This window comes from Parus major, chromosome 6, assembly GCF_001522545.3.
Source record: "Parus major isolate Abel chromosome 6, Parus_major1.1, whole genome shotgun sequence".
NCBI lineage: Eukaryota > Metazoa > Chordata > Aves > Passeriformes > Paridae > Parus > Parus major.
Window position 1 is genome coordinate 5,082,492 of NC_031775.1, and position 12,828 is coordinate 5,095,319.

The 12,828-nt window shown below is 41.3% G+C and overlaps 1 protein-coding gene across 4 annotated transcripts in view; it reads left to right on the forward strand.

Moving 5' to 3' along the window:
- Positions 1–12,828, forward strand: part of RHOBTB1 (Rho related BTB domain containing 1) — a 51,255-nt gene that overhangs the window by 11,251 nt on the left and 27,176 nt on the right. Inside the window, exon 1 of one of the 4 annotated variants that reach the window (XM_033515806.1) lies at positions 6,106–6,123. The exons of the other annotated variants lie outside the window; for them this stretch is intronic. The gene's annotated coding sequence lies outside the window, so the exon portion shown is untranslated. Of the gene's footprint in view, positions 1–6,105; positions 6,124–12,828 lie in introns of those variants that run through there. 4 annotated transcript variants of the gene reach the window in all.

The following is a 12,828-nucleotide window of genomic DNA, read 5'->3' on the forward strand; positions in this document are numbered from 1 at the left end:
AGCAAATACAAGCTGTTGCAAAATTTCTCCCATTAGAAAAGATTACACATATGATACAAAACTCTGCTGTAGAACCAATTCTTAAAACAGCCTTGTCCTCTCTGGGTTAGGAATGCAGTGAGCCATAACTCTGCCACTTCTTCCCTTGGGTGACTTATATAACTGCTCAGCTGTTTCTCTTGCTGTTCTTCATATTAAACCAAAATTTTGTTTTGCTTAATTGTATCCTGGTAAACCTGACTTTTCAAACTAGGATTGTTCAAGTGAATCCACTCCTTTTTGAGATCACACCCCACAGTCTGCAGAAAGAGAAGGGAGGCAGCTTAAGGGGTCATCAGAGAGACTGTGACAGTGCAAGTAAACAAGCTGGGACATACCTGGTACTGCTGAGTGCCCTTCCAGCAGCAAGGGACAGCCACATCCAGGGCTGCCTGAGGCTGAGTGCAACGAGGAGGACGAGGACAAGGGTTATTCCCCTCTGCTCAGCACTTGTGAAGTGGCTTCTGAGAAACTCTGCTCAGTTTTAGGCTTCACAGTTCTGAAGAGAGATTGACTAAAGACAGTGCAACCAAGGCCCGCTAATACTGTGGGAAAACTGAAGCATAAGATATACACAGAGACACTAAGGGAGCTGAGTATCTGGCCTGGAGAAGAGAAAGTTAAGAGGGCATCTAATTAGTATCTCAGGTGTTAAGAAGGGGTTGTGGGGAAACCAGATCTTCTCACAGTTATGCAACGAAAGGACGAAAGGCAGCAGTCACAAGTAGCAGCAAGGCAGGTGTAAAGATAATATTTTCTCACTGGTTGTAAAAAAAGCCCTTTTCATAGTGAGTGGCTAAGCAATGGAACACGTGGATTGGAGATTGTAGACTGACTGTCCATAACCAGATCAAGCTTTGAAGTCAGCTGTGTACTGAGGAGGAGGTTGGACTAGATGACCTCTGGAGGGCTCTTCCCACCTAAATTAATATTCTGTTTTGGAGTGAGGTAGAGAAAATCAGGGTCTTGTAATTAGCAAGATTAAATATGGAAGCAGGGAAATGCAAAAACCAATATCCTACACATAATTAGACTGAAAACTAAAGCATTGTCAAAATATAACCCTCTGAAAAAATTAGATTTACTTTTTATTCCAAATGATAAGTATTGGCATTTCCCTTCTGTAGATGGTTTCTTTCCTGTTTACTCAGTTGTTCAAAATGTATGCCTATATTAAGCCTTCTATATCCATTTTCTAGTGAAATAGAATGGGGAAATATAATTCATAAGGCAAACCACTGGTGCTAAATATCATTCACAGAATGCTCTAATAAAATCTGGTGCACTGCAGGCTTCTTAGGCGATGATGGTCTTGCATTATATTCAGCATTCAATGAAGAACAGAAAAAAACCTTAATAAATACATAGTTGTCTACATTGGTGTCTAATGAGCACAGTGAAGGTATTGTGTATATTACATGTCTCCATCTCCGAGATGCAGGAAAAGGGATGCTACTGGCCTAATCAATTTGCATTGCTGGCTGAGAGTAGATGTTGATGTCACTAAATAGAGACATCTTGCGTCAAATGCTAACCAAAGAGAAGAACACACTGGATAGAATGTATAATAGTTTTGAAAAGAAAGTTAATTAGGAATGCATGAGCATTTGGCAAGGGTATATTGCAGCCCTGAATGCAAACCTTTTAATACAAAAATTGTATTGACAGGAAATGAGTTTAATTTTATTTCAGTGTTTATAGAATATAGTGCTACATAGTTTTACTCAAGGCATTTGTTCTCATTATGAATTTTTTATGGATAAAATCTAATGAAATATATCCTAATCCATTACAAAAGTTTACATTTTGATCTACCCACATCATTAAAGTCTCTAAGCCTAATTGTGGGGTAAAAGTAGACTTCAGTGACAGGAGCTGGGTAATTCTGATACTTCACATGCTGACAGTTGGCTGGGGCTACATATACCACATACAATGGGTGGATGGTGAAGTCCTTAACTGAAGTACCACATTTCCTTGTTTTCGTTCTACAGCATTCACTCATGTTCTCTTTGTATTGTTGAAAGCAAATTTCATGGACTGTGGAGAGCACCTTGTGTCCCTGTGAGATTGCCATATTTTGTTTTGCTTTATTCCTTGTGCATTTAAATTATTTCCACTAACATTTTTTTTAATCTAAACACGCTTCTGAAGTCTTCTAATATAAAAGGCCCCTGCATTCAAGGATAAGGGAGAAGGAGAAACTCTAGGATGTCCTATACTATTTGGCTTTAGGTTTGGACAGTCCCAGGCAGTCTCTGCAATGTCAGACATGCCCTCTTTTAGTGAACAAGCTTAGTTCTGTAACTGTTGCTGCTGGGTCAACACCAGCAGCAACAGTTGGTGTAGCTTGTCATAGGAAACTGCACTTGTGTTACTACCTAAATCAGAAGGGAAATAATCTCAGTTGTCCTGAATTAAAAGCTTGAGTGGGTTCTCAGAGGGAGCAAAGAGCCAAGTCACTACATTTTAATTTTATTTTATTTTTAAGCAGACCATACCTAGACATCTAATACTTCCACAGTATATAGCCCTTGGGGCTGAGATGTAGACTCTCACAGAATGCTAATAAACAGAAATGTAAAATCTAAACCCCAGAGTTACCATGCTTAGACTATCAACTAAAACTAAAGACTATCAATCCTCTGCAGATGCAGCAGACTTAGGTTATGATGGGATGGTGAGAAGCATGGGCTCCCTTTCCAGAGTTTGTCAAAGAAGCTAAATCAAGTGCTTGTAGTCCCTTCTTCCTGCACTTCCTGTTATCTTTGACTAGTATTTTTTCAACCTGTCTCCTCCTGAGCCTTTCTCAGAAGTGCAGAGGATGGAAGGGCCTGAGGGCACTGAGCTTCAGTGTTTCCAAGCTCATAGAAAGTTCCTTAAGGAGTTCTGCCAACACAGCATGTTGGAGCAGCCTCTGGAATTAAACTGACTCTCAAGATCCAGGAGTAGAAAGGTTATTTGCAAACTCAGTTACAGTCTATGCACAACTGATGCTCTCTCCTGATATTTTTTAATCATACGAGAAATGTAGTCTCAAGACCAAAAGGTTAGTCTAGTCCCAGAGTAAAAAATAATACATTGGAACATATGGGGAATTTACATTTATGCTTTCAAATGCATTTTGTAATTTAGCAAAACTAAGATAATTCTAAGAATTCTCCATGGGAGGGAATGCATTTTTAAATTACTATTTGAGTCCTTTTTTACCCAGTGGTTCTCTCAGTTTTAAGATAGTGTTTAAAGCACATAACTGAGCTGCAGTGATGGAGCTCGCTCGGCAGCCCATAAACATGTTTTGGAAAGCTGTATCGACTTGGCAAAAGCAGACTGTAGTTAAAATCTACCATGGTCCAATGCCATGTCCTTTAGGATTGCTTGCAAAGACAGAGCTTATTCCCTTCTCCCTTTCCCTCTAGCTGTTATTCCTTCCTGAAAATAAACAAATTAAAATAAAAAATCCAAGCTGGCTACCTGGAATACTTAAACATCCAAATGAGTAAAACTTTGCCATTTGTGTATTTTTAATGTTTATGCAAAGTCAGTGGGAATACTTTTGTTTTATTACCGTGCTTTCTTGTACCAAAGCCTAGAAACTGTCAGTTGCTCTACGCCCTATTAGGGATGCATTCCAACCACTCCTCAATGTGCCACTCAAGTTTACAGTCAAAACCCAACTGTTTGTTTAAAAAGTTTGGGAAAATGTAAATATGATTCCATACAGGATTATGTATCAGAGAACAGAGAACTTCTGGTTGTACTGGGGTTTTATTTTATACTTTGCTGGAAAAGCTGCAATCCAAGTTATTTAAGAAGTTTTACATCTGTGGTGGAAAAGCACTGAATGGTAAAAATTGCTGTAGATGGTCATTAAAATAGAAATTAATATAGTAGCATGTACCTATTTCCACAGAAAGCAGCGGAAGCTTTTATCACTCTGCTGAAACAGGAGAAAAGAGAGAAACTTGAGACCTTTTCTTGATTCCCATCAGAAGCAATGCCCTCTTTCTCTTTTCCCCATTTTAACCACCTGACTAATCTTTGTCATTGCTGTATTCTGCTAAATTTACTGTTGTGCACTAAAAACAACACTTTCTTCCTGTCCTTTCCCCTTTTTTTTCTGTAGAAAAGCTCTGCAAAGAGCTGGGAATCAGATCTAAAGGTTTGTGGGTTTTTTATTGGCTTGGTTTGGGATGTTTTTTGAATTGCAGTCCAACACTTCTTGTGTCACTATCATGGCAAGTCTGGTTGTTTTGTATCAGTTTTCTCATGTGATGCTAATGTACCTGTTCTCACATTAACACTGCAGCAGTGATAGTCTAGGAATTTTTAATAGAGACATGGCTTCTAGCTCTGATTTGTCTTCAGAAAGTGATCATTTAGACTGTAGGAAACAGGTAACAATAAGGAATTAAAAATTGCTGTACTGAAACAGTTCAGTAAAAGGAATACCTTTTTAACAACGCTGCTTTGCTCAGCCTCCTGAATTGAGTGGGGTGAACATGAGGGTTTTTTGTTTTCCTAAAAACCGTGTGTCTGTCTGAGAAACAAGCGAATACATGGGGTTGCTGTTCTTGCACAGAATGAAAAATTTAGCCCTCATTTGTGGAGAATAAAAGTTCCCATAGAACTTGAAACTTAAAAAACAGAAGGTAGTTACAGTGTACATTTTAAATCTGTTGACTTGTTTTTTAATTTTTGTTGCCTGCATTATCAACTTGATATTTCTTTTCTTGTAAGTAGATGTTTGAGTGAGAGTTGTTTTAGTTTCTGATGCATTTGTCTTGTCCATCAAAACTGTGCGAAGTTAGGAGAATAACACCTAATATTTACCATGATGCACATTGTTATTGTGCCCCTAATAGCCTGCTTTGATATGAAGTTGCAAACTGTAATTTGTCCTGACATAGATTTACTCAGCTGAAAATTGTTGTGTTCTCGACCTGGTTAACATAAGTTTGGCTTCTGGGTATTTGAAAAATGTAAGTAATTGACTAGAACCAAATGCATTTGGATACTCTTAAGCTGTTATTGGTACAGATAACTATCCTGTAAGTAGGAGTTTAAGCAACTTCATGATGTTTTCCAACAAAATGCTATGAGACTGTGCCATGTGTGAGTCCAGGTTGCTGTAAGAGATTATTTTTTTAATAGTGACTACTTTTTAAATAGTCACAGCTATGTCAAAAACTGTCCTTAGCTGCAGTGATTGTGCCCATGTCCCTTACTGGCTAGTGACAGTTTTGTTGATGTCAAGTGGTAAACGAAGAGCCAGAGACTCTTCGTTTTAGCAGGGAGCCAGGTTTGGATTGTAGAACACAGGGCCTTGAGCTGCTTTCACTGGTTTGAAAACACCAAGCCTAGATTGTCACTTTAAGAGAAAGGGAGATTGTAGTTTAATTGTGATGTGTGGTTTACCTGAAGACTTCAAACATTAGTGAGAACAGAGAGAAGTGATTTCAAAAGATACCAGCAGCATCTGCAGTAAGAAATCGCATGCCCAACTTAAGGCGTCATCCAGGGAGGCTTTCAGGACCTTTGCACTGTGTATTGTATTAACGGTATTTACAGTGTACACGTATAAAGACTGCGTATGGGGGGGTGTTGGTACGTTTCCAGGTGGTTTCGTGTCAGAGCTTTTACCATGCGAGGCCATGGCAGAAAGCCTGCGCTGCGGGCCGTGGGGCAGGGGTGGGATGCGTCCCGGCCAGCCCCGCTGCGGGCCGTGGGTCGCTCCGCCGGGCGGGATGCGGGGGCGGCTCCGTTCTCCGCCCCTTTACGCGCGGCCGCGGTTTCATGAATGAAATCCAATCGCCGCTCTAAAAATAGACCGCAGGGCTGGCACGTCACGGCTGCCGCCGGCCCCGCCGCCGCCCGAGTCAGCGCCGCGGGGCGGGCCGGGCGGAGCGGTGCCGGCGGCGATGCTGCCTCCCTGCCGAGCCGCGCCGGCTCCGGGCGCTGCCCCGCCGCCCTGAGGAGCAGCGGGAAGGGGGCGCGGCGGCGGCCGCCACCCCCTCCGGTGCCGCGGGGCCGGGGCCAGCCCCGCTGCACGCACCCCGGCCGCCAGGCATCCTGCCCTCCCGGGTAGGTCCCGCGTCGCCCGTGCGCGATCGTGCTCCGAGCTGCCGATGTGCGGGGCCGGGGTGGGCGGATGACGGTGCCCCGGGCGTCCCGTTTGCTCGCAGGTGCTCTCCCGCCTCGTCGTGACATCCTCCCCTCCTCCGAGGACAGAGAGGGCTGAGTCCTCGATGAAGCAGATCTGTCTGGCTTCCTTTTCCAGCGAGGCGACGAGGTGCATGGCAAAAATATAGGGGTATGATGTATACGGGAAGCACAAACCTCTTGGCGCTTGGTACCTCTTAGTGTCATTTAGTAAAAACCCGAAGGATATCTTTTTTCCCTCTTTTTTCCCCTCCTCTTTCTTTCCGCCTGCTGCGTCTGTGGAGTCTGCTCTGAGTTCCTGTGACAGCAGCAGGAGGCTGTTGGGGGGTCTTGTGGCACAGATTACCAGGTGTCTATGTCGGGACCTATTTGTGGGTCATAGAAAGGGGCTGTAGAGACAAACAGTAGTAGACTTTTAATTTGTTTAGTCAACCTTTAGTGTGGGTATTGTGGCATCTGACATCTAGAGCAAAGAGAAATCGCTCACTGGACATACCAAGGCAAACTAGGTGGACTTGCCGTCTATTGGTCAAGACACTACTCTGAAGGCAACAATATACTTGTTTAAAAAATGATAATAATAAAAAAAAAAGCCCTTGAGATTCTGCATATGGTCACAGCAAGAGCAAGGAAGTGATGCCAGAATAGTCTCAATGACTTTGTTCATCCTCAGTTTGTGTACTATTTCAGGACACACAGCTGACTTGAAGCCAAATGTTCAACTTCAGCTATAATAGCTTGAGCTGTAATAGAAGCTGAGGTGTAAATTAGCTTTTCCAGTGTGCTTAAGTGGAGTCCTTTAGCTGCTGGTCTTTCTAAGCAAAAATAATGCATGAGGGGAGAAATCTGCTGTTAGGATTACACTGAAGAATTGTCATGACTGCTCAGTGTAAGTAGTAATAGTTCAGTACAGGGTATATTTCAGGATCAGGAATCACACTTCATGGAAACAGAATGGCTTCATTTCTTTTCAGTATTTTTCTGAGGTTCTCTTCCATTAGGTTATGCTTTTCTTTCCGTGCATGTTGCATTTGCACACCTGATTCTATCTCTCAGATAGACAATGTATCTGCACACTATTAAGAGAATGAAAAAAAAGTGAATTCAGTACTTGTACTAGGGTTCTTTATCTAAGTGACATAATACTTAAGATTATGTCTTAAGTATACATAATCTGGGACAGGCTCAGATACACAGAAGTATTTTTATCCCAGAAGAAATAAACATAAATTTTAGCTCTGGGAAGGTTTCTAAAACTCCTGCCCTTTTAAAACTCCAAGCTTCATAAATACTGTAAAGCATTAGGCTGAGAGGAAGAGCTGATCACTTGACCGGTAAATCCTGATGTTTGTTTCTTTGTTAATACATTTTATTTGCTGGAAAAATGCTTAAGTCCTGTATCCAGATGTTACCCTGTGCTGAAGGGGACAAAAGGACAGAGAAGTCTTGAAGAAGGAGAAGCAAAGGAGCAACAGGTGTTTGACATACTCCTCTGTTGCTCCATTCCATCCTGCCAGAAAAGTATACAAACATTGTAGAGCAAAGTATGTGCTTGGGAAGGAGGGAAAGCTCAGGTGTCCTTGCTGCATACAGCAGACTTGCAGAGCAGCTCAGAGACCGAGTGATTGTATCCTTGAATCACTGATTGGGTTTCCATAAAGGAGCTCAAAACTTTCTGCTGATTGAGTGAGTGGTGCATGAGCTATAATTGGTGCACCTGCAGTGTGTGTGGTCATAGCTGGGGCTCTTTGGCATTACAGACAGGTCATGAAATAAAAATATGCATTCCCTTTGCCTCCCATCCATTTCTATTCTGCTTTTCTGTTTTCCTCTCCTTTCTGTCTGACATAAGACACAAGATAGCAATTTCTTTCTTATTTTTAAACTTTTTTTTTCTTTGCAAATGAGTCTCTGTGTGGCACTAGATACTACAAGTAAACCCTGCATCTATGTGCCTCCTGCACTATTTCGTTAATGATGCTGGATTTGCATTTGAGACATAAGTGCAGAACTAGACCCATGATCTGAAATTAGCATTTACCTGAAGTCTGCCATCCTGAAATGTTTGGTTTTCCTTATCAGTGTTTAGGTCCTTGCGTGGGTTTTTCCTGCTGTCATTATGAGGTCTCACTCTACTTGGGTAGTTTCCTAGTGTCTGGGAATGAATAAAATCACAGACAATGTCTTTCTAAGATCATTGATTAACAAAGAAGAGAATGCGTAAGAAATGTCACATAAAGTTCAAGCAAGAGCCTGATTCTATCTTTTGTAACAAGAACAAGTACAGAAAGTGAATTCAACAGCTCTCTGTGCTAAAAGGTCACCAGTCTCTGGAATACTCTTTGTAGTTCTAGTGAAGCTCGATAAATAGTTTCCCTGCATAAATGCACAAAAGTTGTGAGAATGCCTGTTTGGTGGTTATTGTTATTCTTTCAGTATTGTTGGGAACATTACTTAGGAACAGCATACAGTGTCAACACCTGTTTTCTATATGTGGGTACAATCATTAACAACCTCAGCTACAATATCAGTAGTTTAATACTGCACAAGCATCTTAATTACAAAAGAGTAAAATCAGGTGTACCATGAAACCTAGTAGTGTTGTGTCAGACTTTTCCAGGAACCCTTCTTCCTTTGAGCTCTGAGTTGTATATATTATCCCAGATACTCTTGGGCATGGCAGTCACTAAGGATTCAGCTGCAGCTTTGCCCCAGTTATGTTGAAAGCAGGAATCAGAGCACCTGGTGTTCTGTCTATACTGATGGATCATGTGATGCAGTACCAGGGGACCTTGGAATGAAAAAATTGGTGCTGAAGACCCAGTGTGCACACTGCACACAGCTCAGGGACAAAGGGTGTTACTTCGGACTGCCTTTAATCTGTTCCCATGGACTGAATGCTTATCACTGGTGGGTGGCATACCTTTACCTTCAGAATTCAGTTTATGCACTCTGGCTGCACCTGATATGAACCAAACCATGGAATATTTGCTTCAAAAATGTGTTCTTGAGCTGAATTAACATGCTATTAGTGGTGCACCCTTATTCAGCTCCTGCAACATAATTTTCTGTTGCAGAAGGAGGACTGATCTGAGGAGTTTGTGTGCATTTTATGGGTGACTGCTTTAAAAAATGCCAGCTGTTTGGTGATGGTTATCACCATCAATGGGTATTGTCCATTCTTTGGGCACTTGATTCTCAGCCACTTCTATTCATGTCAGCCAGCGTTAATTTCGGTTTGTGATGATGTGACAGATTACGACCCACGGTAATGCCAGATCTTGGTCACTGCCTAGTCCCTTATGTCTCTCCTATGATTATCTCTGGCGAGTGGAATGAATAGTCAGTTATAGCCAGGTATATCTGGAATCCTCGCAAAATGTATAGGCAAAGCTGAAGTGCCAGCCTTAAATCAGTCATGTATCAGCTATAGGGATGTTTTCCCCCTTTCCAGGGATGGGTTCACTGTGGGCACTGTTTTCCGCATCTCTTTGTATGCCAAGAAAGAAGAAGCAAAAGGAGGCACAAGGGACTGCCTTGTGTAGTGGCTTGTTCTTGGGGTAGACTCTGAAAAATTGGTGAAGGGAGGAGTGGCAGTGCCGCAGGCTCTGCCACCATTTAACAAGCACTCATCCCAGATTCCCACACATGAGGTTACTGAAATGGTTAAATGTCCTTCACCTGCCATGTGGATTAATTTCTAGGGCAATGATCTCATCACAAAGGATATCCCAAGGTATGTCACAGGTCAAAATAATATGTAAGCTGCTCAGTGTAATCAGCTTGTTGATTTCTGCCCTTCAGGTCTTCTAGAACTTGTCAGATAATTGACATAGCTCAAGTCTAATGCTGAACTCTACATTTGAGTCTCTTTGGTCTGATAGACTGAGTGTGTATAACACAAAAACACATTCTTATGAGCTGCATTTTCTTTGAGGAAGGTCAGAAGAATCTGCTATTGTGCCTAAAATTGAATGTTTTCATTTTCAGCTATTGAGCTGTCTGCCCTCAGCAGAGGGCAGTCTGGTCTATACATTAAGTGCTATGTGTTGTGTTTTGTTAGTATCTCTGAGTATTTATTAGTATATTTATTAGTATTTTTGGGCATCTGAGGAAATGCTTATTCTTATTCATCAAAAGCTTTTGTGTCATCACAGAGGTGGGTTGGACTTGATGAAGGATCCTAATAATTAACAGAAACAGATAAGTCTGGAGTCATGCAGGCAGAGAAAGAGCAGAGTGACAGGTATCTGATGCAGCAAACCAGGAATTCCCTGTCTCTACAATTTCTGTGAGGGTTGTAGTGATCATTTGACTGAGAAGTTTTCTAGCCAACTCAGAGACATCTCTAAGTTAGTTCTTAGATATCAGAGATAGTTCTGCTATCAACTTGACATCATCATCAGTGGCTGCTCCTTTCATTTCTATGTGAAGCCATGTTCAATTTTTCATTCCTTTTAAAACTTTAGGAAAAGAGTTGGGATTAGGGCAGCTGAATAGAAGCTTCTGAGAACTTCTGTCTTTAAAAAGTAAGAAAACCCAGAAATTAATCTGATGCTTATTGATCAAAAGCTGACACAAAAGAAGCTGGTTCAGACAAGCCTAGTGGAGTCTCTCTTGATGACAGCCTCAGTGTTTTAACTTCTCCAGCTGCATCAAATTTTAGCAGCATTCTGAGCAATTTATTTCTTTGTTGATACTGGCTCTAAGCTATCCCAGGACAGAAGAAAGGGGTAGAACCAGGTTCTGCCCTTGTGGAAGATAAAGGTGTTTTTTGTTGACCTGCGCTCTTGTTTGTGGCCAGCAACAACCAGGGTTATCTCATTTATCACCTTGTGCAGTTAAACATTTCCATCAGCTGCCCTTCTCTTTCTACCCATGGCAGATGCCAGAGTCTTGCACTTGCAATAAAGTCAGCTTTAGAATATAAGATTTTTTTCTCCTTCCCCAGTCACTGGTGTATCTGTTGTTTTCTTCTGCTGATGGACCAGACAGGGCAAGTCAGTGATAAATTCCAGAGTTAATCTTGAGTTTCTTCCTTCTGAGGTATTCTCTTCAGTCTTTCCATGTAAACTGCTGGAACTTTAAATAATGGCAATAGAGTAATGTTCCTTCACCCTGGACAAGAATCCAGCCTGCTATGCATCATGCTCACCTTTGTCCCCTGATGACCTAGTGATCTTGTCCCACCTTGAGTCTTACTACCCTTTGCCACCAGCTAGTTCTTTGATGCTGACCAGGAATAGTTTTCCTTTTGAAACCAGTCTCCCTAGCAGGCCTCCTATGATTTATTAAAGTATTAATATTAATGTGCACCTTGTAAAAATTGTTTTGTGATCGTCTTTCAGAAGCTGGTAGTTTATCTGTTGCTTGATCCCATGCTGTGGTTAACTTCACAAATATACTTGGTGGGACCCTAAATTCATTGATTAAATTAACCAAACCACAAAACACCCTTTTGGCCCTTAACCTTTCCCCAAATCAGAGCTGTCTGTGAATTCTACACTCTTGCACAAGTGAACACTAAATTCCTTCTGCTTTGTCCCCTGGCATATCTGTGTTAATCCACTAAAAATTCAGAAACAATGTATGGTAGGTTATATATTGAGAATGAGCATTTCACATGCTTATTCTGGCTCATGTGCTTGTTAGTCCCTGCCAGCGTGCTGGTGCCTTGGGATTCTGCACTGCAAGGTAGTGATTTCAGTGCCTGAAGAACTTGGCATTTTGTATCTCCTTTTCCAGTTTCCATGGTTGCAAGCAGTAATTTTGCAACTTGGGGATGGAGGCAAGAGTGTTGTGTAGTCTTGTAAATTTTTTTATATTCTTTTTGACATGTTATTGCCTAATGGCTCTCTGAAGGAGTCACTCCAAAACTATACTAAAAAATACATCTGCACAATAGATTGAAATATGGAGTAGCTACAAATGCACTTTCATATAGTTTCAGGAATGTGTGTTTTTTGGGGATAATTATTGATGATCTTATTGCCTTACTGGTGGCCTGAGTTTTTCAGATAATTCCCATGCCCACCATTCATGTTAAGTCATGTTAGACTTCAATGTCTCTGTCCATTAGATTTATTTAGTAAAATTGTGACATTTTAATTTTGGTTGGTGCTTCCTTTGTATGAAGGAGCTCCTGGTTTGCATGTTTGGTCAGATTACTTGACACATGTTGAAAATACTAATTTTATTTTTTTCCCATGGAATAGCTTGAAGAAAATCTCCACTGAGCAGGCAATGTTCTTACGTGGTGCCATTCTGAACAGTAATCTGAAGAGTTTGCTCTTAGCACAAGAGCTAAGTAAAATGCTTGCTTTGAGGGGTCCTGTAAGTACAGAGCTAAGAAGTAAATGGCTTCAGGATCACTCCAAAAACACTGATTAATGTAGACGCTCTTAGTGATTTCTTTGTGGTATTTGTGATTTTTTTTTGTGCTGAAGAGAAAAGAGTTGATAATTAGCTACTGTTCTTTGAAAAAAAATCTTGGTTATGTTTTGTATATGCTAAATGAGGATTTTAAACATCTGGACATTTCAAAGTGGGCATTTAGAGATCCACAGGGGAGTATTCCTATCCTCCACAGGCAATTTGCTATTGGGTTTGTATCTTTATCCACTTTGC